General features: G+C 45.3%; 1 protein-coding gene and 1 long non-coding RNA gene across 4 annotated transcripts in view; both read right to left on the minus strand.

The window, feature by feature from the left end:
- Positions 1-22,536, minus strand: part of LOC140483756 (FYVE, RhoGEF and PH domain-containing protein 3-like) — a 221,266-nt gene that overhangs the window by 141,587 nt on the left and 57,143 nt on the right. The window lies entirely within an intron of this gene.
- The window catches only part of LOC140483758 (uncharacterized), a 36,447-nt gene that overhangs the window by 946 nt on the left and 12,965 nt on the right, over positions 1-22,536 (minus strand). The window lies entirely within an intron of this gene.

Consider the following 22,536-nt stretch of genomic DNA (forward strand, 5'->3'; position numbering starts at 1 on the left):
TGTTCTGATTCCTTTGCTGGATGCAGGATTTCTCTAATTCTCAACAGCTGCTGTATGATATCACTTGCATCCAAGGATTTTCCATTTGATGAATGTGGAGATTTGTTTTAACGGTTACATTTAAACAAGCCAATCTCATCTATAACCACGTTTTGAGAGTTACCCAGACTCAACGGCACCACTCGGTCCACAGCAAACACATCACATGAAATTTTCAAATTAACTAAACCAACAGAGCGACATTGGTGTCAAAATTCCATAAAAGGGAGTAAGCATTAAAATATGGTACAGATTGTTTCTCAGAGTTCAAAAAGAAACACCACCTCTGATATATAAAACTATTTCAATTATAACTGTCATTTTAACATACTTTATAATTAAAATCTGGCTTCCTTATAGGAACAAAATGAATGTATTTTTTCTAGTCTTCTGCTTAGTTTACCTTTCCTCCATTTTCTATTAATATTTCATTTTTAAAAAATATGTAACCTTACCATTAGCCCAGGTATCATCATGCAAGTAATTCTATAAATTGCTTACAATTTGGCATCATAGCCCCATTAAAATATACCGGAATATTCACAGGATTTCAATGGATTCCATGAGGACCTTCAATTATATGTTTGAGAAAAGGAAGATGGAGTAATATGAATCATGAAAACACTAAACAAATGTTTTTTATTAAAAAACAAAGGCAATTTATAAGTTTCATTGTTTGGATGGCTTATTATTTTCTAGACAGAAATAAACTGCTTTGAGTAGATGAATTGAAGTACACGTCCAGTAGCTTTCTTGGGTATAAGAACACAGAAGACAAAGTCCTGCATCTTCAATTGCATAAATGTTAATATTCATGAAAAGTTAAGTAATTCCTTGAATATGTCTTCCAGTATTAGTTACTTTTCCCTGAGGAGGGTTTGAACAGATTTCCCCACTTCAAATCATTCTGCTCCCAAAACTGCTAACTCTCATCATCGGCAATGCTCTCTCTGGCCAATGTACTCCTTAGCAAACCATTAATTTCCCCACAGCATGGGGCCAGATAGCTCAGGTGGCTGATGGCTGGTTTGTGACAGTGCGATACCAATTGCATGGGTTCAGTTGCCACATCAGCTGAGGTTACCACGAAGGCCCCATCTTCTCAACTTCACCCTGTTTCTAAAGTGTGGTGACCCTCCGGTTTGGCTCACCACCAATCATCTCTCTCCAAAGACAGAGCTGCCCTACAGTCCTCTGGGACTATGGTGAGTTAAAATAAAAACCTATCACACCAGCACTATTCAATGTCAACATACTTTTCCAGCAAACATCCTCAGTTATACATCATAAGCCCATTCCAACTTACTTTTTACTCAGCAACTGCTTTATCACAGTAATAAAAGTTCTTGAGCACCAGGCATATTCAAACACTGGCCAAATGTATGAAATTGGACACAACAACCATGAAAATACATATGCATTTCTGTAGCTGAAGATTGCAAGTAGCAAGTGGGTTGGGGTTGAAGGTGGGAAAGGCAGTTTGTGGAGAAGACTCAGTAACAGCACTGGAGAAAACAAAGCTATTCTTGCAAAATCAGTTCTGGGCAAGTGAGCAGGAGAGCAAGAGGCATGCTGCTAGTTCAAGCTAGTGCAACAATTCACACTTTACCATGTTAAGTGAAGGAATAACAGTTACCATGCTGCCTTTAAACTGGATTAAACAACAATCAACTGTGCTCCTATTGTTTGTCTGCTTCGAGCTAGGACCAACATACTGATGCACCTGACACTTTATATACTAGCCCATTAATCAATCTCACCAAATCAAGCAGCAGAAATATTTACTGTAGCTTTGTTACTAGTCATTTTATGAGTAGCACTTACAGTGCTGGTGACTGGGGATGAAGAAGGAACCACAAACAACTGTTAAAATGCCTGCTGGGACTCAGCCTTCTTAAAAAAGATACTTTTAAAAGCATGATAGGTTGCTTAATTCATTGAGATACTGGCAAATGATTTTCTACCACATGATGGCAGTGTGAAGTGTCGACGATACTATACTTCCAATTTAAAATGCATAACAACTCCAAGCTATTCCTCACTGGAGATGCAGTAATGTGCATTTTTTATAAGTCTTGATTGTTCTCACTTATTATCAAGGACTCTGTTCACAAATTCAGCTCCTCAGTGAAGGGGGTGATTGATGAGTTCGTCAATTTTTAAAAAATCATCAGTTTCACCAATCTGCTTGTTGCCCTTAGGTCTCTGGTCAGTAAAACACCGGTACGAACCTGGCAAACAACATTAGGTCTTTTAAAAAATTACTTAATCTTCAGATGTGGTGTTACTGGATAGACCAGTATTTATTACCCAACCCTAATTGCCTTTCAGGCAATGGACAGTCCCCTTCTTGAACTGAAGCCTGGTGGGGCAGGGTTAGGCCCATTCACAATGCTGTGAAAAAGGGAGATCCAAGTTTGAAATTACAGAGCATAAAGACATTCTCCCCCTCTCAATAACATAGTGTGGTTAGTCTTCCACCTGTAATAATATCCCACAAACTAGGAACAGGTAAAGAATGTGCTTTGCAAAGTAATTGAGCGTAAAGACAGACCAACCATGAGAAACAAAAGATGGAGAAGTGGAGAAAAAGCTACAGTGAAGGTCCATATTCAAGAATAGTGAAAGACAGTAAAGCAAGGAAAAACACATCTGAGGAGGAAGACTTTTACTTTATAAAATAGTTAAACTGAATGAATTTGAGTTGTAAATTTATGAATGTTTTGAGTCAAAATGGTTAATTAGAAATGAATGTTACTGGAGGGATCAGATGATAGAGGGGTCATCTCTCTCCACTGTTAACACTTTAGTTTAGGTTATATTATTTTGGGATTGAAGGCTTTCAACTTTGGGTAAATGAAAGGAGTTATTCGAGCTGTTCTAATTGTCAGCAGATCAGTAGGGGGGGTTTACATTTGGAAATAATGACCCCAGTCATTGTCAGCTATCTCTCAACTTGAGCATGAATGTTTACGTGGGTCACAGGTTTTTGCTGTGGGTCTCCCTGTGATGGAACAGGTCAATTCTCAATCCATAGATCTTTGGATACTTAGGTCAGAGCAACCCACAGAGTATGGGACCTAGAGTGCAGGATTGCTTTGTCACTAATCTGTCTCATCATTCAAGTATCTTGACTCAAAGTATGATGCGTTTTGATGGATGAATTGTTGCCATCTTGAACAATTGGAAGCAATCTCATCCCACTCACTAATGTCAATGCCACCCCACTCCAAGGAGAGTTTTGGAATGTCTTTGTAGTGGCTTCTTTGTCCTTCCTTGTTGGAAGAAGGAACAAGACAAGGGAGTACTCAATGAATGGCAGGACGCAAGGACAATCAGAGTGATAGAAGGATCTTGGGGTGCTTGTCCATAGATCCCTGAAGGTGGCAGGATAGTTTAATATGGTAGTTAAGGTGGCATAGAGGATACTTACTTTTACTGTGGCACAGATTATAGAAGCATTAGGTCGTTGGAGCTATACAGGACCTTGGTTAGTCTACAGCTGGAGTACTATGTGCAGTTCTAGTCACTGCACTATAGGAATGATGTGATTGCACTGGAGTGGAGGCAAATGAGATTCATCAGGATGTTGCCTGGGATGGAGTTTTTCAGCTATGAATCCAGGTTAGATAAGCTCAAGTTGTTTTCATTAGAATAGAGAAGGGGGAATCTGATTGAGGTCTGTAAGATTATGAGGGGGCATAGGCAGGGTGGGTGGGAAGCTGCTGTTCCCCTGAGTTGAAGGGTCATGTGGGGTAATATTTTAAAGTGGAAGGCAAGTGGTTTAAAGGAGATTAGAGGGGGAAAAAAAAACTTTTTTCTACCCAGAGGGTGGAGAAGGTCTGGAATACCCTGCCTGGAATTGGTAGTTAAGGTGGGAAGCTTTACAATCTTTAAAAAGTGGAGAAAGTGAGGACTGCAGATGCTGGAGATCAGAGCTGAAAATGTGTTGCTGGAAAAGCGCAGGAGGTCAGGCAGCATCCAAGGAGCAGGAGAATCGACATTTCGGGCATGAGACCTTCTTCAGGAGAAGGGCTTATGCCCGAAACGTCGATTCTCCTGCTCCTTGGAAGCTGCCTGACCTGCTGCGCTTTTCGAATCTTTAAAAAGTACTTGGATGAATGCTTTAAGTCTCATAACATTCAAAACTATGGCTCTAGTGTAGGAAAGTGGGAAAGGATAGGTAGTGGTATATTTTTGTGGTACAGACTTGGTACCTCTCCTGTGCTGTATGATTCTATAGTTTCCCTGGAACACAGATTTTTGAAAATTAAGAAAATAGCATCTGGTGGGGAGACACTTTTCAGTCATCTAAACCCAGTCTCCAGTCCCTCGTAGTTGGGATTTGCAGAATGCTTACCTAGTTGGTTAGTTGTTAAGCTATTAGGGCAGTTGTTAGTTTGGAGATTTTTTTGTTGTCACATGTTCTGAGATACAGTGAGAAGTGTTGTTTTACACTCTATACAGGCAGATTGTATCATACAAAATGTATCAGTGTAGCAGGACAGAGTGCAGAACAGTGTGACAACCACAGATAAAGTGCAGAGATTAGAACTAATATTTGAGATGTTCATTCAAAAGTCTGATAACAGCAGGGATGAAGCGGTTCTTAAATCTGTTTGTACACACATTCAAAACTTTTATCTCTTCTGCCTGATAGAAGAGGGTGGAAGAGGTCTTTGATTATGATGGTTGCTTTCCCAAGGCAGTGGGAAGCACAGATGGAGTCAATGGATGGAACGCTAGCTTGCATGATGGACTGGGCTGTGCTCACAACACTATCTTCTTGCCGTCTTGGGAAGAGCAGTTGCCATATCAGGCTGTGATGCAGCCAGAAAGGATCATTTCTATGGTGCATCTATAAAAGTTGGCAAATGTTTCTGTGGACATGCCAAGTTTCCTTAGCCCTCTGAGGAAGTAGAGGCATTGTTATGCTTTATCGATGTGGGTGGACCAGGACAGATTGTTGGTGATTATCCCTCAGGAACTTGACAGTCTCTATCAGCTCCACCTCAACAGCATTGACGCAGGGAGGGGTGTGCCCTCCACTCCACTTCCTGAAGTCAATGACCAGCTCCTTCGTTTTGCTGACATTAATGGAGACATCATTATCTTGACACTATGTTGCTAAGCACTTAATCTCTTTCCTGTATTCTTATCGTTGTTTGAGACTCAACCTACAACAGTGGTGTTGTCAGCAAACTATAAGTGGAATTAGGATGGAATCTGACCACATGGTTGAGAGTGTATGAGTATAGTAGGGGCTGAGTACAGAACCTTGCTGGACACTGATGCTGAGGATTATGGTAGAGGAGATGCTGTTGCCTATTTGTACTGATTGCGGTCTATGGGCCAGGAAGTCAAGGATCCAGTCACAAGAGGGGGGGGGGGGGGGGGGGCGGAGAAGAAACCTAGATCTTGAAGTTTAGAGATGCGCTTGTTTGGAAGTACAGGTGGGGATTTCAGAACTTAGTAAGGAGGTCAAAAATATCTGCAAATACTCCCACCAGCTGATCCACACAGGATCTGAGTGCAGGGCCAGGGACTCCATATGAGCCAGTCGCTTTCCATGGGTTTAACTCTCAATAAGTCCAATCTAACATCGGTGGTGACTGTGGGTACAGGTAACATTATTTCACCGACCTTCTGTTCAAAGAGAGCATAAAATGCATTGAGCTCATGTAGAGATGTCTTGTTGCCTGCGAGTCTGTTCGATGTTGCTCTTTAGCTTACATTATGTCATGTAAGCCTTGCCACAAATGTTGGGTGTCTGTGTGGTCAGTCTGGGTCTCAAGTTTAGTTTGGTATTGCCACTTGGTGTTTCTGATGGCCTTGCAAAGGTCATACCTGGACTTGCTGTATACATCAGCGTCGCCTGACTTGAACACCTTAGACCTGGAGTTCAGTATGGAGACAATCTCCTGGTTCATCCATGGTTTCCAGCTGGGGAACATTTGGATTAAGTTTTTCAGCATGCAGTCTTTTACACACTTACTAATAAAGTCAGTAACAGTAATGGCATACCCATTTCAGTTGGCCATTGAGTTCATGCATACAGAATTAGAGATTGTCTTATGAGTAGCTTGGACCTGTAATTGTTGGAATTTAGAAAAAGGAGGGGGAGCTTTATTGAAACATACAAGATCCTTACAGGGCTTTACAGAGCAGAAGTGGAAAGTGTATTTCTCCTGGTGGGAGTGTCTAGGACCAGAGGACATAATCTCAGAATAAAGGAGTCACACATTTCAAACAGACATCAAGAGAAATTGTTTCGCTCAGAGTTGTAAATCTGTGGAATTCTTTACGGCTGAGGGCTGTTGAGGATGGGTCCTTAAGTTCAAGGCTACATTAGACAGATTTTTAATCAGTAAGGGAATCAAGGGTTCTGTGGTAAATGCAGAAAAGTGGAATTGAGGATTATCAGATCAGCCATGATCTCACTGAACAGCAGAGCAGACTCAATGGGCTGAATTCCCTCCTTCAAACCCGATGTCTTTTTGTCTTATTAAAATTTTTCTTTAAATGTCAATAGTCTCTACACAGATTGTAACAATGTTGCCAGCCCTGCTGAGTATTTCCAACATTGCAATATTTTGCTTTTGTCGTAATAAAGGGGAACTTCAAAAGTACTGTAGGATAAAATTGTGCTATTAGTAACAGTTCCAGTTTTACTGTCATCCAATATACAACCAAAAACATAACAGAAGTAATTAAAACTACTTGTGCTGTAAATAAAATTTTCAATGATATGCCACTGCACTTAAAGCACATTTGCACATCTATAGGTCGAAAATTGTTGGATCCCTGTCATACGTTGACTAATCTCCAAATTCAAAAATTGTTTATCTCTGAAACACTGAGTTGTTCCAACAAATTTATGTAACAGTATTTACCTTTTCTTTCTTCGTCCATCCCACCTTTCTTTCAATTTATTCATGGGATTTGGGCATTGCTGGTTAGGCCAGCATTAATTGCCAGAGGGTACATTAAGGATCTGGAGTTTAAGTCCTACCGGTCAAGGAGGGAAATTTCCTTTCTGAAAACTATAGGGATTTTAAAATGAAAATTGACTGTGGTTAATTCCAGATTCTTAGTGAATTCAAATTTTACTATCTATCATAGTTGGATTTTAATCCATGTCCTCAGAACATTAGTCTCAGTTTCTGGATTACTGGCCCAATGGTATTACCACTATTCAACCATCTCTTCAATACAACAGTCTATGTACGGACAGGACAATAATCCTCGCAGTATTAAAAATGCATGACCAATATTGTGAATTAGTGCAGTACAGTTTAAACAGAATACATTGAAATGCTACATTAAACCCTAAATTAAACATTATTGATAACAACCATAACCATGCAAGTTCAATATCCAAGGCCAGAGTACTGTTCCTTCCTCACTGTTGCAATACAATATTAAGTAGAAAATATCAATTTATTTTCATTGATAGGAGTTAAATAGAACGGTGGAATTACTGGACCTAGCCCAAGAAGATGCCAAATATTAGCAACAAATTAGTTAAAATGCACTTAGAGATTTGTCTTTTGACAAATCTAACATACAAGTTAGAAATAGGTGGAAAGGGGAATCCTTTCAGTGCATCATTCATATTTCACTGGTTTTATACTACTCAGAATTAAAACCTTTTCTGCAAATACATATATGGAAATGTTTTGGGCCACAAAATTAAAAACTAAGTTAAACCAGAGCATCTGGATGTTAGCAAAGGACCACACAATTTAATAATCTGGCTCAGGTTTAAGTCTGGGTTGTATCAAATTCTGAAATATCCCATAAAACAAATGTGAACGTTTTAAATGAACTCAATAACTCATAACCCCACTGTGTCAAAAGCGAGAGCATTTTGAAAAAAAAAGGCTATTGCCAGGGACACATTCTCCCCGCTACCTCTTTCAAATGAAAGAGAGTTTCTTATTCATTTATATTTTATGTTTCATAAATCAGAGTGGTCTACAGCAGTCCATAACATTATCAATCTGATTTTGAAACAAATTTGACATACAAAAGCAAAAATAAGCATCTCTGCACTATTGTCAAAAGTGAGCTCCTATGCAAATATCTATATATACTGCAGATTCTATTTTATCTTTTCTCCTTCAGCATGTGTGTCTGGAAACTTACTGGTTTATGGATCTGCACCCTGAATCATAAATCATGGACATAATACTGCAAATGCCATCAGTAAAAAAACATTTTCAGCAAAGCACACCAAGTCTAGATATAACACGTAATTCAGTGATCTAACAACAGGCTGCAGGATCTGTTTAAGTAGCCTTAATTAACTAAAATGCAACAAATTTTACCTGGTTTGCCAAGCATACGTAATAAGTGAACAAGTGTTTGTGTGTAAATTATCTTTGATCATCATTTCTGTTCAGCTTTGTACATTTTAGGCACTTTCCTACTTCAATTCATACATTCCCCTTCTGAAACACAAGTAGATGGAAGAGGGGTTTGGAGCTGCATCGCTATACCAGAGGTAATTGTGCTCTTCTGTTCTGGGACAACAGTTCTGATTATTAGTAATTTTTAATGGCAGATAATCATATTGTGAATTAATCTGTTTTTCCATTTCTTCCCTTGTGTGATAGATTATTCTAAGCAATCAATACCTTACTAATGCCTGTTCATATTTATTTTTCACAGATTTCAATTTCTCCTTTTGAAGTGTGTTAAGAATGTTCCAAAGTTTTAAACTGGTTTAGAATACTTGGAGCAAGGTGGCCTAATAAACCACCTTTTCCTTTGAAACCTCAAAAGAACTAGTTAACATTTGAATCTTCTCTTAAACTTCTTAGCCATGATGAACCAAATTCTCCGTTAAGTCTAAGTAAGTATGTCCTTCATATCTAGCTGGCATTACTGAAAACTACGGCGATCTGTTTAAATATATACTGGTCCAAATGTGAGATTTATGGATAAGAATTGAGAGAATTAAAATGACAAGCATTGGATACAAAGCAATAAACTAATTCATATTGGAAAATAAAATGTTTTTAGGCATATGGAAATTCCATTTTTAAATTACATTTCAGAGTTTTGCTTAAGTTGTCATACAGATGTAACACTGAACTTTTTAAAATGGGAGAGGTGATGGCCTAGTGATATTATCACCAGACTGTTAATCCAGAGGCCCAGATGATGTTCTAAGGACCCAGGATCAAATCCTGCATGGTTAAAAAAAAAATCTGGGATTAAACCATTGCTGATTGTCAGGGGAAAAAAAGCCATCTGGTGGAAATCTGTCAGCCTTACTTACCTGACCTGGCTGACATGTGACTACAGATCCACAGCAATGTGGTTGAATCAACTTCCGTCTACGTAATAAACTATTGGCCTGGTTAGTGACATCCCTAACCAGTGAGTAAATAGATTACAACCTTTTTTTTAAACAAAGGTGATGACTGATGACAAACACTCAAATTGTAGGCTATTCACAGAGAAAAACAATTGATATGCAAATTAAACAGAGAATGCTCAGAAAAGCCTGTCAGAAATGCTGTTCCAAAACATTTAAAAATGCATCTAAATTAGTTACAGTGCTGTTGGTACCAAAGAGGACAAATAACCAATTCCACAGTAATCCTACCAGAGGCCCAACATTGAATGGCAATAGTTCAGGTTGTGGAATAAAGAATAATTTTTGGGAGGGAAGACAAAGATAATACAACTTAGAAGAATAGATAGGTCAAGAAATATTGCTTTCAAATTGCTATTTTCAAAACATGCAGAAAATGAGAAAAGTCTTTTGAAGACTGGAAGATGATCGCTTCTCGGCCTTTTGGCTCGGAAAGTTCCTGAGTAGTTCCTGAGGACCAGAGGAAGAGATTCTGCTCGAGTGCTGCAGGTTCGACGCAGCGGACGTGTGCTGGCAGGGGAGAAACCACGGGGATCGTGTTGCGAGTCGTCAGAGCTGCTGAAGACCATTGCTGGATCGTGATTGGACGTTGGAGGATCGTTTGGTTGTGCTGATCTGCTCTTGGTGGATCTTTATGCTGGCTTCGGCCTAACGCCAATTCAGGTACCAGCCAACCTCAGAGCTATGGCCTCAGCAGCCGCTCGCAGCCCAGGCCAGAACATTCGCAACACAGTCAGGGTGACTGAAGAACGTGGAGTAGCACACACCAGTCGATCGGACGGTGTTTGCAAAGAAGATTTTGCTGGAGTGCTGCGGGTTCAAAGCAGAGAAAGGGATCATGGAAAAAACACGCCCAATGCCACCCTCACCCTGATGGCCACCTTTGTGGTGTGGCTGCATCAAACTGTGCGTGGATCCCCGGTACGCAAACCCAAGTGTCACTACGTACTGAGGTTCTACCTGTCCCCGGTGTTGCAAAGGATGGGCCTGGCCTCGCTGCCGCGGAACGCTCCGAGTAGTTGGACCGTTCCGTATCACCTGTCCTTCGTGGAGAAATTTATGAGGAAAAACACCTTTGACCACAAGTCCATCAGGAAGTGGTCAGCACGTAGCGTCCTTGAGACCCTTCGGGAAAAGGAGAGGGCGGATCCTGTCAAGCGGTTCCCTGAGCAGACTGTCAAAGCCATTTGGCAGAATGCCTCTTGCCAGAACTTTCCAACAAGCACCAAGACGTGGCTTGGCTGGTGGTGAGAAGGGCTCTGCCTGTGAGATCCTTTATGCACGCCCGGACTCTCTGCCGCACCGCACGCTGCCCTCGAAGTGGCTGCGGGGGGGATGAGACTGTCACACACCTCCTTCTGGAATGTGCCTATGCAGAGGTAGTCTGGAGAGGAATGCAGTGGTGCTTGTCGAGGTTCGTCCCGAGCAGCGCCGTGACGCGGGACTCCGTGCTCTACGCCTGTTTCCCGGGACTCGCACCGAGACGAACATTAACTGCGCCTGGAGGATCATCAACTCGATGAAGGACGCTCTCTGGGTGGTCCGAAACCTGTTGATCTTCCAGCTGGAGTTGACCCCGACCGAGTGTTGCAGACTGGCACATTCCAAGGTCCAAGACTACGTGCTGAGGGACGAGCTGAAGCTTGGGGCAGCTGCCGCCAAGGCGCGGTGGGGAAAGACCACCGTGTAAGATCGGCCTGCCTAAAGGAGAACAGGGGGCCCATGCGGACGTTTTTTTGGGCTCTGCTGATGCCTCAGCCAAATATATGTACATGTACAAGATTGAAAAATGCACAGGATTGTAAATGACATTGATAAATTCGAATCTGTGTTTGTAAATGTGGACATATGTATGGCATGATCAAATATACAGACCATCAAATCATTTTATGAATAAAGTATATTTTTGAAATAAAAAAAAAGAAAGGGATCATCAACTCGCATCTCCGAGGTTAAGGAGGTGGTGGGCGGGCGCCTCCTCGTCGTGGATGCCCCAGCAGGTAAGAGTGAACGGTTGGCCGTCCTGCAACAGCTTCCACTGCTGCTGGCTACGTCCAGGCCGGTCATTCTGGCCGGAGACTTCAACTGCATCATTGATGCAGATGGACGATCCGGCGGGGGGGGGGGGGGGGGCGGTGACAGTAAACTGGACGCTAGGTCCAGAGCCCTGATGGAAACGGTCAAAGATGCCAAGCTGCACAACATCTTCAGCACCCCTGCAGATGGAGCGCAGCGTAGATACACCTGGTCACAGTCAGATGGGTCTATCCGCTCAAGGATAGATTACCTGTTTGTGTCCCGAACGCTCTCGGTCAGAACCACCGGCGTCAAGCCGGTGTTCTTCTCTGACCACTGCCTCCTGCTGGCCGACTGTCACCTACAGGATGAACAGCGGGCGGGCAAGGGAACGTGGAAACTGAACACTAAGCTGTTGACCGCGGGAAACATCGAGGAGCTCAAGAGGGATTACGAAGGTTGGAGAACAGTGAAGCCCCTCTTTGAGTGTCCAGCAGACTGGTGGGAAACGGTAAAAGGGAACATCTTTATCCTCAAAGATGTCCAGGAGACGAGAGAGAGAGGTGGGGAAAACTGTCCCAACTCCAGGAAAGCATGCAGAACCTGCTCCTGCTGCAGACGTTCGGGGTAAATGTCACGGAGGACCTCCAGGAGGTGAAGGCCCAGCAAGCCTCGCTCTTTGCCTCGGAGGCCTCCAGGATAATTTTCCGGTCCAGGGTCCGCTCCGTGGAGCAGGACGAGACGTGCTCACGTTTCTTCTTCCAGAAGGAGCACAAAGAGATTCCATGCTCAGCAGCCTGAAGGAAGAAGATGGCTCGATAACGTCATCTCAGGCTGACGTCATGAGGATCAGTAAATCCTTCTATGCCAGTCTGTATGAATCGAAGCCAACCGACAGCGCGGCCTCCCAGTCGTTCCTGCCCTCTATCACGGAGATCCTAGACGACGGAACATGAGAGAGGCTGGACCAGCCGCTATCTCTGGACGAGCTGACCAAGGCCCTCGAGTCCTTCGGAAAGAATAAAACTCCCGGAAGCGACGGCTTACCGGTCGAGATTTATTCCGCTCTTTGGGACTTGATCGGCCGGGACCTGCTGGAGGTGTATGTCACTATGCTTCGGGCAGGTACCATGAGCGAATCCATGAGGAAAGGCATCATCACCCTCATCTACAAGCGGAAGGGGGAGAGGGAGGAAATTAGAAATTGGAGACCGATCTCACTGTTAAACACAGACTACAAAATCTTGTCAAAGGTCATTGCCAACCAGGTCAGGTCTGCTCTGGGATCGGTAATCCACCCGGACCAAACCTGTGCTGTACTGGGCAGGAAGATCTCGGAGACCCTTGCACTCCTCAGGGATACAATCGCCTACGTGCAGGATAGGGGGGTGGACACCTGCCTCATCAGCCTGGACCAGGAGAAAGCCTTTGACAGGATATCGCATACATATATGAGAGATGTCCTCTCCAAAATGGGCTTTGGGGAGGGAATCGGAAATTGGATCAGACTGCTCTACACCAACATCGTCATTACAGTCTCAATCAATGGGTGGGAATCAGATAGCTTCCCTGTAAGATCTGGAGTCAGGCAGGGATGCCCCCTCTCACCCGCCTTGTTTGTGTGTTGCAAAGAGCCATTTGCCGAATCAATCAGGAAGGATGCGAGCCTGAGAGGGGTGACTATTCCTGGCAGCGGGGGCCTACAGGTTAAGGCCTCCCTGTACATGGATGACGTCGCCGTTTTCTGCTCGAATCCGCTGTCCGTGCACAGACTCATGTGCATCTGTGACCAGTTCGAACGGGCCTCGGGGGCCAAGGTAAACCAAGGCAAGAGCAAGGCCATGCTCTTCGGGAACTGGGCCGACCAATCCTCGATCCCCTTCACCAACAGGACTGACCACCTGAAAGCGCTGGGTATTTGGTTCGGAGGGGCTGGGGTGTGCACCAAGACCTGGGAGGAGCGGATCAGGAAGGTGAGACAGAAACTAGGCAGATGGGAGCAACGTTCGCTCTCCATCGCGGGAAGAAACCTGGTCATCAGGTGTGAGGTACTCTCAGTATTGCTATATATGGCACAGGTCTGGCCTATCCCCAGGACCTGTGCCGCCGCATTCACCCGGGCCATCTTCCACTTCATGTGGAGATCAAAGATGGACCGGGTCCGTAGAGACACAATGTATAAAGACCGGTGCAATGGGGGGGGAAAAAAACACGCCCAATGCCACCCTCACCCTGATGGCCACCTTTGTGAGTGGCTGCAGCAAGCTGTGCGTGGAACCGCGGTATGCAAACACCAAGTGTCACTACGTACTGAGGTTCTACCTGTCCCCGGTGTTGTGAAGGATGGGCCTAGTCTCGCTGCCGCGGAACGCTCCGAGTAGTTGGACCGTTCCGTACCACCTGTCCTTCGTGGAGAAATTTATGAGGAAAAACACCTTTGACCACAAGTCCATCAGGAAGTTGTCAGCACGTAGTGTCCTCAAGACCCTTCAGGAAAAGGAGAGGGCGGATCCTGTCAAGCGGTTCCCTGAACAGACTGTCAAAGCCATTTGGCAGAATGCCTCATCGCCAGAACTTTCCAACAAGCACCAAGACGTGGCTTGGCTGGTGGTGAGAAGGGCTCTGCCTGTAAGATCCTTTATGCACGCCCGGACTCTCTGCCGCACCGCACGCTGCCCTTGAAGTGGCTGCGGGGGGGGGATGAGACTGTCACACACCTTCTGGAATGTGCCTATGCAGAGGAAGTCTGGAGAGGAATGCAGTGGTGCTTGTCGAGGTTCGTCCCGAGCAGCGCCATGACGCGGGACTCCGTGCTCTACGGCCTGTTCCCCGGGACGCACACCTAGACGAACATTAACTGCGCCTGGAGGATCTTCAACTCGGTGAAGGATGCTCTCTGGGCGGTCCAAATCCTGTTGATCTTCCAGCTGAAGGAGTTGACCCCGACTGAGTGTTGCAGACTGGCACATTCCAAGGTCCAGGACTACGTGTTGAGGGACGCGCTGAAGCTTGGGGCAGCTGCCGCCAAGGCGCGGAGGGGAAAAACCACCATGTAACATCTGCCTGCCTAAAGAAGAACAGGGGGCCCATGCAGGCGTTTTGGGCTCTGCTGATGCCTCAGCCAAATATATGGACATATGATTGAGAAATGCACAGACCTGTATATAACAATGATAAACTCTGATCTGTGTATGTAAATGTTGACATATGTATGGCATGACCAAATGTACAGACCATCAAATCATTTATAAATAAAGTATATTTTTGAAATTAAAACAAAAGGGATCAACTCGGTGAAGGACGCTCTCTGGGCGGTCCGAAACCTGTTGATCTTCCAGCTGAAGGAGTTGACCCTGACCGAGTGTTGCAGACTGGCACATTCCAAGGTCCAGGACTACGTGTTGAGGGACGCGCTGAAGCTTGGGGCAGCTGCCGCCAAGGCGCGGTGGGGAAAGACCACCGTGTAACATCTGCCTGCCTAAAGAACAGGGGGCCCACGCAGTCATTTGGGCTCTGCTGACGCCTCAGCTAAAAATGTAATCGTGCACACATGTAAATAGGAATGATTAATCTGTTTTCGGCATGCAAACAAATGGAATGTTTACATATGTATGGCATGTCCTGTTGTACAGATCATTAAAGTATTTTATGAATAAAGTATATTTTAGAAATCAAAAAAAATGTGGACTGCCTGCAGGATTTTCCTCTGGCAGGCTATTTTGATGTGACCTTCAGGAGCGTGAAGAATTGCGAGCAGCTCCTGAAGGTCTTCAAGGAGAAGGAAGGGGAACCTCTGTTCTCCACCTTGTCAGCGGTCCCGTTGTGTGTACTTCCTGTGCAGAGGAGTCGGGTTGTTACAATCCATATGTACAACCCCCATGTCGCAGATGTCCTGACCTTCCCGAGAAGATACGTCCAGGTCGAGGGAGAAAGCACCGATGTGGTCGATCCTTTCGGGATCTGGCTCAACAAACGACAGGTCAGGGTAACACTGAGGGTTGATGCCAGTGGGAACATCCTCCACCCACCCTCCAGCTTTGCAATCAGAGGGAGCAGTGGTTACCTGACATACGCAGGGCAGCCGAACCTGCAGGAGGTCAGGCCACATGGCGGCGGATTGTAAGGTGACCGTCTGTCGAAACTGCAAGCAGGAAGGCCACCAACCAAAGGATGTAAGGAGGCCAAGAACTATAATCTGTGCAGAGAGGCGGGCCACATGTACAAGGCCTACCCAAGACGAGGGGCCGCCACCTATACACAGATGGTCTGAGGTGGCAACACGAGCCGTGGGCCACCTACGACCAGCAAGGTACCACAACACAGCACGGGAATGGTGTCTGCAGGCACCCAGAAGGAAGGGCGGGCTGTAGCGGAGCAGACGGCAGACAGTGGGGAGGTGCAGCAGCCAATCCAAGCTCCTTCAAGATAGACAGAGGAAACGGAAGAGGGAACAAAGGAGGCAGAGGATTGAATTACTGTTTAAAAGCAGGAAAAGGAAACCTCACAAGGCCCCATCGCCATCCAAAGGGGAAAGCAACACCTACACGACGAGGATACAGGCAGCTCTTCCGATGGTGAGGATGGGCACAAGGAGGGTCATCACCAGAGGAAGAGACAGAGCGCCGCGGGGAAAAAGGAGGGCAGCACCGCCCAAATAGGAAAAGATGATCCCTCTGAGGGGATGGGTAAAGGCCTCCCCCCACCCGGTGGTGAGAACCAAGAGGTACCCACCGGCCCACAGCTCCAGGTAACTGGGAGCAGCGGTCCTGTGACAGCCCCGCTGTCAGATGGAGAACTGGACTGTGCGGACCCTGGGCCCGACCCTAAGACACCAGAGCGGGGAAATGGCCCCAGCATGGAGCCGGACAGCTACCTCAGCCCTGGGAGGGTCCAGCAGTTTGCCATCACCACAGGGATGCACATAGCTACCCCAGAGAGGCAAGACCAGCAGCAAATGGACAGTGTCAACCTTGTAAACTGTTAAAATGGGGATAAGAATTGCCAGCAATGTGCGTAGCATCAAATCAGCTACACAATGTGTATCTACGATGGCCTTCCTGGCCAACGTTAAAGCCGACGTCCTGTTTCTGCAGGAGTGTGGGATACCGCACCTCAGCAGCTACAGGAGATGGTCGAGCTTGTGGGCCCATGGGCCGTCAGTTTAGTCGTGGGGGGGGACAACGATAGCCGCGCCTCTGGCCTGGGCATCCTGTTGAGAGGAGACAACTTCACCATCTCTGGGGTTAAGGAGGTGGTGGGCGGGTGCCTCCTCGTCACCGACGTCATATACAGGAATGCTCCCCCGAGACTGATTAATGTGTACGCCCCAGTGGGTAAGAGTGAACGGTTGGCTGTCCTGCAGCAGCTTCCACTGTTGCTGGCTACGTCCAGGCCGGTCATTCTGGCTGGAGACTTCAACTGTATCATTGATGCAGATGGACGATGAGGCGGGGGGAGTGGGGGGGGGGGGGGGCGGGAAAGAGACAGTAAACTGGATGCTACGTCCAGAGCCCTGATGGATGCGGTAAAAGATGCCAAGCTGCACGACATCTTCAGCACCCCTGCAGCGTAGATACACCTGGTCACAGGCAGACTGGTCTATCCGCTCAAGGATAGATTACCTGTTTGTGTCCCGAACGCTCTCGGTCAGAACCACCGACGTCAAGCCGGTGTTCTTCTCTGACCACTGCCTCCTGCTGGCTGACTGTCACCTACAGGACGAGCAGCGGGCTGGTAAGGGAACGTGGAAACTGAACACAAAGCTGTTGACCCCAGGAAACATTGAGGAGCTCAAGAGGGACTATGCAGGTTGGAGAACAGTGAAGCCCCTCTTTGAGTCCCCAGCGGACTGGTGGGAAACAGTAAAAGGGAACATCATGAGGTTCTTCATCCTCAAAGGTGTTCAGGAGGCAAGAGAGAGATAGGGAAAACTGTCCCAGCTCTAGGAAAGTATGCAGAACCTACTCCTACTGCAGATGATGTGGGTCGATGTCACGCAGGACCTCAAGGAGATGAAAGGCCAGCAAGCCTCACTCTTTGCCTCGGAGGCCTCCAGGATAATCTTCCGGTCCAGGGTCCGCTCGGTGGAGCAGGACGAGATGTGCTCACGTTTCTTCTTCCAGAAGGTGCACATAGAGAGCTCCATGCTCAGCAGCCTGAAGGAAGAAGATGGCTTGATAATGTCATCTCAGGCTGACGTCATGTTGATCAGCAAATCCTGTGTGTCATACAGACTGGCATAGAAGCCGACCGACAGTGCGGCCTCCCAGTCATTCCCGTCCTCTATCACTGAGGTCTTAGATGACAGAACACGGGAGAGGCTGGACCAACCGCTATCTCTGGATGAGCTGACCAAGGCCCACGAGTCCTTTGAAAAGAATAAAATTCCCAGAAGCGACGGCTTACCGGTTGGGCTCTATTCCGCTCTGTGGGACTTGATTGGCCAGGACCTGCTGGAGGTGTATGTCAGTATGCTTCGGGCAGATACCATGAGTGAATCCAGAAGGAAAGGCATCATCACCCTCATCTACAAGCAGAAGGGGGAGAGGGAGGAACTCAAAAATTGGAGACCAATCTCACTGTTGAATGTGGATTACAAAATTCTGTCAAAGGTAAACGCCAACCGGGTCAGGTCTGCTCTGGGGTCAGTGATTCACCCTGACCAAACCTGTGCTGTACCAGGCAGGAAGATCACTGAGAGTCTCGCATTCCTCAGGGATACGATCGCCTACGTGCAGGACAGAGGGTTGGACACCTGCCTGATCAGCCTGGACCAGGAGAAAGCCTTTGACAGGATATCTCACAGGTATATGAGAGATGTTCTCTCCAAAATGGGCTTTGGGGAGGAAATCGGAAATTGGATCAGACTGCTCTACACCAACATTGTCAGTGCCGTCTCAATCAATGGGTGGGAATCAGATAGCTTCCCAGTCAGATCTGGAGTCAGGCAGGGCTGCCCTCTATCTCCTGCCTTGTTTGTGTGCTGCATAGAATCATTTGCCGAGTCCATCAGGAAGGATGCGAGCCTGGGAGGGGTGACTATTCCTGGCAGTGGGAGCCTGCAGGTCAAGGCCTCCCTGTACATGGATGATGTCACCGTTTTCTGCTCCGATCCGCTGTCCGTGCGCAGACTCATGTGCACATGTGACCAGTTCGAACGGGCCTCGGGGGCCAAGGTAAACTGAGGCAAGAGCAAGGCCATGCTCTTCGGGAACTGGGCCGACCAATCCTCGATCCCCTTCACCAACAGGACCAACCACCTGAAGGTGCTGGGTATTTGGTTCAGGGGGCTGGGGCGTGCACCAAGTCTTGGGAGGAGCGTATCAGCAAAGTGAGGCAGAAACTGGGCAGATGGAAACTACAGTCACTCTCCATCGCGGGAAAAAACCTGGTCATCAGGTGTGAGGCACTGTTATTGCTGTTATACGCGACACAGGACTGGCCTATTCCCAGAACCTGTGCCGCTGCAGTCACCCAAGCCATCTTCCAATTTGTATGGAGGTCAAAGAAGGGACTCGCTGTACAAAGATCTCTGAGTAATGGGGGAAAAAATACACCCAATGCCACCCTCACCCTGAGGCCACCTTTGTGTGTGGCTGCATCAAGCGGTGCGTGGATCCCCGGTACGCAAACACCAAGTGTCACTATGTACTGAGGTTCTACCTGTCCCCGGTGTTGCGAAGGATGGGCCTGGCCTCGCTGCCGCGGAACGCTCCGAGTAGTTGGACCGTTCCGTACCACCTGTCCTTCGTGGAGAAGTTTATGAAGAAAAACACCTTTGACCACAAGTCCATCAGGAAGTGGTCAGCACGTAGTGTCCTTGAGACCCTTCGGGAAAAGGAGAGGGCGGATCCTATCGAGCGGTTCCCTGAGCAGACTGTCAAAGCCTCATCGCCAGAACTTTCCAACAAGCACCAAGACATGGCTTGGCTAGTGGTGAGAAGGGCTCTGCCTGTGAGATCCTTTATGCACGCCCGGCTCTCTGCCGCACTGCACGCTGCCCTCGAAGCAGCTGCGGGGGGGACGAGACTGTCACACACCTCCTTCTGGAATGTGCCTACGCAGAAGTAGTCTGGAGAGGAATGCAATGGTGTTTGTTGTGGTTCATCCCGTGCAGCGCCGTGATGCAGGACTCCGTGCTCTATGGCCTGTTCCCCGGGACGCACACCGAGACGAACATCAACTGTGCCTGGAAGATCATCAACTTGGTGAAGGACGCTCTCTGGGTGGTCCAAAACCTGTTGATCTTCCAGCTGAAGGAGTTGACCCCGACTGAGTGTTGCAGACTGGCACATTCCAAGGTCCAGGACTACGTGTTGAGGGACACGTTGAAGCTTGGGGCAGCTGCCGCCAAGGCGTGGTGGGGAAAGACCACCGTGCAACATCTGCCTGCCTAAGAAGAACAGGGGGCCCACGCAGTCATTTGGGCTCTGCTGACGCCTCAGCTAAATATATGGACATATGATTGATAAATGTACAGACCTGTATATAAAAATGATAAATTCTGATCGTTGTATGTAAATGTTTACGTATGTATGGCATGACCAACAGTACAGACCATCAAATTATTTTATGAATAAAGTATATTTTTGAAATAAAAAAAACTGGAAGAGGAATGCTTCATTAAAGTAAGCATACAGTAGTTGTAAGATTACCCATTCCTTCAAGCAAATCCAGAGTCTGCTGCTGAAATGGATGTTTTATTTAGTCTGGTTAAAATCTGGTGACATATTTAAAGTTATTGCACAAATGATTTACTGCGTAAGGTCAAGCAGACAGGCGGATGGATAAATAGGAGTCTAAAATAAATCTTTGCCCCTAGCAATCTGCAGTCTGAACAAAGTACATTTAAATCTAATTTCAATTTACCCATAGTCTATTCTTGTTAATCCACACTAAATAAATCAGATAAATCAAATACATCAAAAAGACCAGACACATTTTCGATATGTATACTATAATTGCTTTCACTGACAACAGTTTCAGAAAAAATACTGCATATAGTGTTAAATATATGACAGAATTTAATTAGAAGAGGACCTGAAGAGTAATTGCACATAATGCATGCATTTTTTTCCCATGGTACCTTTGTAAACTTCATTCTCATATTTGACACAAAATTCAAAGAACTAATATTTTAGTCTCTTCAACATTTAAAGTCTGCAGCCTCACTTGTACTGCAGTCCTTCCAATAAGCCCTCTTTTCCTCTTCATTTTGCAATTGTTCCTTTTCTTCCCCAGAAGCTATTCTCCTCTATGTAGTCTGCTGGCAGTTATATCAGCCATGTGTCCTTGTCAGACTACCATAATAATACAGGATGCTGGTTACAACCAATCTGAAACCAATAATCTCCCTGGCTGCTGGGTTTAAATTGTTTGCATATACCTTTGGCCAAAACCAGTGTTGTTTCAGGAACCATCCATATAAGCATAACACAAAAGCAGTATCAAACTGGCACATGGGCATTATTGGCACTTATTGACCATCCTTCTGTACAAATGGCCACATTCTGACAAGTCAAAGAATAAGAGGCATGAGACCAAGGCTTCATGAGGCACTAGACTGGTTAAGAATAGATACAGCTGTCTCAGTTTAATCTGTTACTGCCTTGCAACAATAGAGTACGTGTTATCGAATGAATTTTATTTTTAAAAGGGAAGCATTAAATCATGAGACAACCATAAAAATGCAAAACAAAGTACATTCCACATTTCAGTTCTAAGACAAATTCAGATAAATATAATTCTAGTTAGTTAATAAAAAACAAATTCAAACTGTTATTGGCTCACTTGTTTTGTGAAGCATAAGTTTTGAAATGACCAAACTATTTCAGACAGTGAGGCTTTTAATGTTCTAGATGTATCATGTATCCAATGACAGAATAGATGTGAAATTCACCTTGCACTTTCCAGACAGTTCGTCAGAGGATGGGAGCAGAATAATCGAACAAGGTAATCTGACTTTCAAAGAACTCTGGCCCAGTGTGCCAGAAGAATCAAAGACACTAAAATGTCTTTTATTGCATCTGGACAAAGTCCAAAACAATATTACTTTTTGACAGAGGGATAACTGGACTTGAAGAAGAAATACAAATCCCCAAGGAATTCTGCTGTGCAAAGTTTTGCACTGAGATTCTATTCAGGGATGAATGATAATTAGGGAATTAATTAGTGAATGGTGAAAAGATGATGTCTTACACGTCCTCAATACAATGAAGAGGTGGCAGCATTAAACAGAGAAGCTAATTACATTAAATCATGAGTGTGGCACCCTGTTACAAAAAGCTGGATACTGACATTGGGAATGCATGTTTAAGAGACCACTAAGGAGACTTCAGACCAACTAAGACCAAGTTTTAACAACAATTATTCATATATCCTTGTACCTGGAAGTTGTTCCAGTGAGCAGAAATGCTGACAACTTTAGAACTCTATTCAGAAGGGAGAATGAAATAAACAAATAATAATTAATCTAATATTTATAGTGGATTAGCTTTTGGAGACCATGGTGTGGCTTAAAGTTATAACAACTCACATCAACCAACACCAATTTGTTCAGGCATTTGTCATGTCTAACAAACATTGGTATAATCTGAAGGTCTAATTACTGCATTCTGATTCATGGTTTCTTTTTAAGGATAAAACTATTATTTTAAACCCACTCAAAAAAAAAGCGACAATGCTTAAATGCTAGAATTTCCACACACCTAAGGTAAACTTCCAAATTACCAACTGATGGAAAATCATTCTCAGTATGTTGTATTCACAAAGATCCATGGCTTTGTATAATATCGAAATCTGCTTGTTGAGGGTGAAGGTTAAAAATATCTCAACACAGTAGAACTAAATTTGGACATATTTTATCATGCTCTATGCACTTTATCAAGTCAGTCTAATAAAAGAAAGCCAAAACCTAACAAAAAAAAACTGTGGTTTATCTATCCATTTTTTCAGGTTATGTATGAATTTGCTAACAGCATTACAAACAGATCAGTATTCTACTCTCCTTTAATTGCATATAATATACACCAAGAGTTCATTTCAGATTGCCAGCAGTTGGCTCTTACCATTGATTTCTTCATTTTGCAGGTCTAATT

Source organism: Chiloscyllium punctatum, chromosome 12 (assembly GCF_047496795.1).
Source record: "Chiloscyllium punctatum isolate Juve2018m chromosome 12, sChiPun1.3, whole genome shotgun sequence".
Lineage (NCBI taxonomy): Eukaryota > Metazoa > Chordata > Chondrichthyes > Orectolobiformes > Hemiscylliidae > Chiloscyllium > Chiloscyllium punctatum.